Raw genomic sequence first — 6000 nt, 5'->3', positions numbered from 1 at the left:
GCCTCCCTCTTTTGCAGAAAAGCTTCTTCTAGGATAGATGAAGCGTGAGAAGTTTTCTTAGAGAGCTTAGTCACATTGGAGGCTCCCCCTTTCTTGCGTCATCTGCCTTCAACGACAGCCGGACACGGCAGAATGAAACAAGAAGAGACCAGGTTTCCAGGGAAGAGAAATTACAAATCTGGTTGTTGTTGCTGCTGCTGCTGCTTCTATCAGGTTTAAATCTAAACCCATGTCCATGTTTGGAGTTCTCTAAAAGGAATTGTTGTTGTTGTCCGACTCTTCGTGACCCCCTGGATCAGAGCATGCCAGGCACTCCTGTCTTCCACTGCCTCCCTCATGCTGGTAGCTTCGAGAACACTGTCCAACCATCTCATCCTCTGTCGTCCCCTTCTCCTTGTGCCCTCCATCTTTCCCAACATCAGGGTCTTTTCCAGGGAGTCTTCTCTTCTCATGAGGTGGCCAAAGTCTTGGAGCCTCAGCTTCAGGATCTGTCCTTCCAGTGAGCACTCAGGGCTGATTTCCTTCAGAATGGAGAGGTTTGATCTTCTTGCAGTCCATGGGACTCTCAAGAGTCTCCTCCAGCACCAGAATTCAAAAGCATCCATTCTTCGGTGATCAGCCTTCTTTATGGTCCAGCTCTCACTTCCGTACATCACTACTGGGAAAACCATAGCTTGAACTATACGGACCTTTGTCGGCAAGGTGATGTCTGTGCTTTTTAAGATGCTTTCTAGGTTTCTCATTGCTTTTCTCCCAAGAAGCAGGCGTCTTTTACTTTCGTGACTGCTGTCACCATCTGCAGTGAATAATAATAATAATAATAATAATAATAATAATAATAATAATAATAATATTTCCTGCATTGCAGGGGGTTGGACTAGAGATGACCATTGGGTTCCCTTCCATTTCTACAATTCTATGACTCTTGTGAAGGAAGGAAGGAAGGAAGGAAGGAGGGAAGGAAGGAAGGAAGGAAGGAAGGAAGGAAGGAAGGAAGGAAGGAAGGAAGGAGGGAGCGAGGGAGGGAGGGAGGGAAGGAAGGAAGGAAGGAAGGAAGGAAGGAAGGAAGGAAGGAAGGAAGGAAGGAAGGAAGGAAGGATAGGGACATACAGCAGTGTGAGCCAAACTGCATTTGGTTCTGTGGACATTCAAGGCCCCTTTCAGACACGCAGGCCAAGCAACAAACACGCCTGTCGTCCTCCCTTCTTTAGGCCCTGAAGCTACGCCAAACCAGTTATTTGGGCTCTCTGTTTGTTTTCCCCAAAGTTAAAACCCCACCAGAGATAAGTAGTGTTTTGAACGCAAGCCGCAGGTGACCGCTGTCCCCGGCTGCAGGGCCAGCGATGCCCTCATTAAAGGCTAAGCCTCCTGGCCCATCGGATTGATGTGATTGTAGGGCAGTCCCGAAAATTGCAGCTTTGCAGCCGAAAAAAGAGGGGAAGGAGAGGTGTGTTGTCCCCTCCATCCTTTGCAAGTGTGGCGGCCGTCACGACTCACCTTTCATCCCAGCCGCCAGAGCACAAAAGCTGCCTCACCTGTTATCGCGTGGCTCACGGCAGCCACCTGGCCAACCTGCCACTCAGTTGCTCCACACCCCTTGCCCACAAAAACCGAGATAAATCCTTTATTTTCCTTCCCTGTGCAGGATTTCCAACCATAGTTGGCTGGCAGGTTATATTGTTTTTCAGAATGCTACAGGTGTGATAAATGTTTTATAGGTAAAGGTAAAGGGACCTCTGACCATCAGGTCCAGTCGTGGCCGACTCTGGGGTTGCGGCACTCATCTCGCTTTATTGGCCGAGGGAGCCGGCGTACAGCTTCCGGGTCATGTGGCCGGCATGACTAAGCCGCCTCTGGCGAACCAGAGCAGCGCACGGAAACGCGATTTACCTTCCCGCCGGAGCTGTACCTATTTATCTACTTGCACAGGTGTGCTTTGGGACTGCTAGGTTGGCAGGAGCAGGGACCGAACAACGGGAGCTCACCCCGTCGCGGGGATTTGAACTGCCGACCTTCTGATCAGCAAGTCCTAGGCTCTGTGGTTTAACCTACAGCGCCACCCGTGTCCCCATAAATGTTTTATAGATGATACTTAACACCTACCAAAATAGCTAAAACAGATAAGACAAAAACAAATCTGTGCTGGAGGTGTGATAAAATAGAGGGGACACTTATACATGTTTGGTGGACCTGTGAAAAAAGCAAAAGCTTCTGTAATATAGTATATGATGAGCTTAAAAAAATGTTTAAGTATAACTTTATGAAAAATACAGAAGCTTTTCTACTCGGGATAACGGACACAGGCATAGCAAGAGAAGATCAGAAAATATTCCTTTATGCCACAGGAGCGGCAAGGATTCTAATTGCTAAAAACTGGGAAAAAGAAACTGTGCCAACAAAAAAGGAATGGCAAAACAAACTGTTAGAGTATATTGAACTGGCTAGATTAACAGAGGCAATTAGAGTTCACACAAGACAAGAGTTTCAAAAAGCATGGGGAAAATGTGGAGTATACTTCACAAAACAGTGCCCTAAAATACATACCTGGACTTGTTTTGATTAATGTCTGCAGGAGACTTTGTGGATATTTAAGTTAGAATTGGAAAAATCTTAATAATTACTCATAAAGGAAACAGCTTATAAGAAGTAAATAAGGAGGCCAGATACAGGATAAAGGAAGTCTTTTATTTGGTTGTTTGTATTGTTGTATGTTATGCTCATTGTATGTTATGTTCACGTTTAAAGAGGGTGGATTTCTGTACTGGGGTGGGGGTGGGGGTTATGTTATGTTGTAAATAAAATTTCAAAGAAAGAAAGAAAGAAAGAAAGAAAGAAAGAAAGACCAGAATGCTACAGGTGTGATAAATGAGGCTATGGCGTCACGTCTCTGTGTGTTTTCGTTAATCCTTCATCATTTCATTTGGCATCTTTAGGATGGATAGTGGATTGGACCCCTACGGCTGCCGCTTGCTTGTTTATTGCATTGATATCCCAGCTTTTCCTGCAAGGAGCTGAAGGTGGCCTGCGTAGCGCTCCGCCTGCTCCTTTAAGCTCGGTGAGAGGTAGTGGGTTGAGAGGTAGTGACCGCCCGCCCCACCAGGGTCACCCAGTGATGTTCATAGCCAAGTGGAGATTCAGAACTTCATCTCCAAGGACCTAGCCCGTCACTCTAACCACTGCACCACACTGCCTCCGACATATGGACTAGGAACATGCCTGTATTTATAGCTGGTAAGAGCACCTGATGGCAAGAAATTCCTTAGCAGACAAGCCCAGCCACCGTGAAGCCATCGCAGGGTTTCCAGCTCTTGCCGTCCCCAGTGGAAGGGGAGCTGGGGGTCAGATCCTGGTGACTAAATCACTGAAAGCTCAGCGGCGATGCTGTCCTTTTCAGCGAAGGCATGAGAAGGGTGGGATCATCCGAGCATCGGCTGAGTGAACAGGTGAGCCCATCGTGAGTCACAAGGGATGGGTGAGGGAGATGTCCCAATCGGTCGTTTCCACCCTCCTTTTCTGTGACTGAGACAGCGAAGAATTCAGAGTCACTGTTGTGCTTTCAGATCCGGTTACATAAGGAGATTAGAAAAGTGTCTCGTTGCACTTCATTGCCCAACAATAACGCTGCCCTGAATGGTACAACAATGGCATTGCTAATATTCCATCCTTCTCGAATGCTTGCGCCATTCTAAAGGCTGATAATCTGAGGCTAGACACACAACGGTGGCAGAGAGGAATGGGCAGAGGCCAGATGGGAAAGGTGAGGTTCACCTTTGGATGATGGCTAACAGATTGAGGTTGAATCCTGACAAGACAGAAGTACTGTTTTGGGGGGACAGGAGGCAGGCAAGTGTGGAGGACTCTCTGGTACTGAATGGGGTAACTGTGCCCCTGAAGGACCAGGTGTGCAGCCTGGGAGTCATTTTGGATTCACAGCTGTCCATGGATGCACAGGTCAATTCTTTGTCCAGGGCAGCTCCACCTGGTACGCTGGCTGAGACCCTCCCTGCCCGCGGACTGTCTCACCAGAGTGGTGCATGCTCTGGTCATCTCCCGCTTGGACTACTGCAATGCGCTCTGCATGGGGCTGCCTTTGAAGGTGACCCGGAAACAACAACTAATCCAGAACGCGGCAGCTAGACTGGTGGCTGGGAGCGGCTGCCGAGACCATATAACACCGGTCTTGAAAGACCTACATTGGCTCCCAGTACACTTCCAAGCACAATTCAAAGTGTTGGTGCAGACCTTTAAAGCCCTAAATGGCCTCAGTCCAGTATATCTGAAGGAGCGTCTCCACCTTCATCATTCTGCCCAGACACTGAGGTCCAGCGCCAAGGGCCTTCTGGCAGTTCCTTCCCTGCGAGAAGCCAAGTTACAGGGAACCAGACAGAGGGCCTTCTCGGTAGTGGCGCCCACCCTGTGGAATGCCCTGCCAGCAGATGTCAAAGAGAAAAATAACTACCAAACTTTTAGAAGACATCTGAAGGCAGCCCTATTCAGGGAAGCTTTTAATGTTTAATATGTTATTGTATTTTAGTGTTCTGTTGGAAGCCACCAGCCAGATGGGCGGGGTATAAATATATCATCATCATCATCATCATCATCAGGACTGAAGAAGAGAGTCCTGGATCAGGCCAGTGTTCTCACAGTGGCTGAACAGACGCTTGTGGGAAATCCGCAAGCAGCATTGGCGCGCAAGAGCCCTTTGGGTTGGTGGTGACCATTGCTTCCTGCAGGTCTCTGTGGCTGAGGTATCTGAACAGGATGTTGGAAGCTGGAGCCACAGAGACCTGCTTGCTCTGAGCTGGATCCAAAGCTGTGGCTAATGGATAATGACTAATGGAGAAACGAGATTTGTTGGGGGTGTTAATGCTGTGAGCTCCTCCATCTTATTCTCAGGTGGTGTATGTGTCAGAAAGACACCACAGTCTCCACCAACCTTCATATCAAGTACGGGGGACGTTGGTTCTCAAACGCCTTGGTACTCAAACAACTTCGAACCCAAACAGTGCAAAACTGGAAATATGTGTTCTGGTTTGTGAACCTTTTTCGGAAACTGAAGGTGCTCCATTTTGAGTGTTAAGCTTCCAATTTAAGTGCCACACTTCCATTTTGAGTATTACGCTTCCGTTTTCAGTGGTCAGCAAAGTTTTTCAGCAGGGGGCCGGTCTACTGTCCCTCAGACCTTGTGGGGGGCCGGATTATATTTTTTTGGGGGGTGTGTGAACGAATTCCTATGCCCCACAAATAACCCAGAGATGCATTTGAAATAAAAGGACACATTCTACTCATGTAAAAACACACTGACTCCCGGACCGTGCATGGGCCGGATTGAGAAGGCGATTGGGCTGGATCCGGCCCCCGGGCCTTAATTTGCCTGCCCATGGTTCTGAGTGCCACACTTCCATTTTGAGTGTTATGCTGAGGTCTGTCTGTTTTTGCTATTTTTTTGTTTTGTTTTTGTGACTGTGTGGAACCCAGTTCAGCTACTGATGGATTGATTGTGTGACTGCAGTACATTGTTTATTGCTTTCGTTTTATGGATCGATGATCTCGTTAGATAGTAAAATTCATCTTCAATTGCTGTTTTAGGGGTTGTTTTTAAAGGTCTGGAACGGATTAATCCGTTTTGCATGACTTTCTATGGGAAAGCGCGCCTTGGTTTTGGAACGCTTTGGTTTTGGAACGGACGTCAGCATATGATGAAAACTACGTAAAGAAAATGCTGTAGCTAAAGACCTTCATTTCTAGAGATGCTGGCAGCCCGAGGATCAAAGCCAATGGGATTTTACTCCCCTCATTTTTATTTTTAGATTGGGTAGGGCGGTGTGGGTGGGGCAGAGAAGGCCGACCCACAGCCTAGCATCCTGCTGTTTCTGTTTGTTATTCTTTCCTAGCTGCATTGATGTGATTATAGAGTCCAGGAAACTGGCTGCCGAGACCTATGAACTGCTGCTATCAATGGGCTACGCTGGGAGTTTAAGTGTTACTTTTAACCCACAA

This window comes from Podarcis vaucheri, assembly GCF_965113315.1.
Source record: "Podarcis vaucheri genome assembly, chromosome: 10".
In the NCBI taxonomy this organism is placed as follows: Eukaryota; Metazoa; Chordata; class Lepidosauria; order Squamata; family Lacertidae; genus Podarcis; species Podarcis vaucheri.
The sequence above is the reverse complement of the archived record's forward strand: the minus strand, read 5'-3'. Positions refer to the sequence as shown.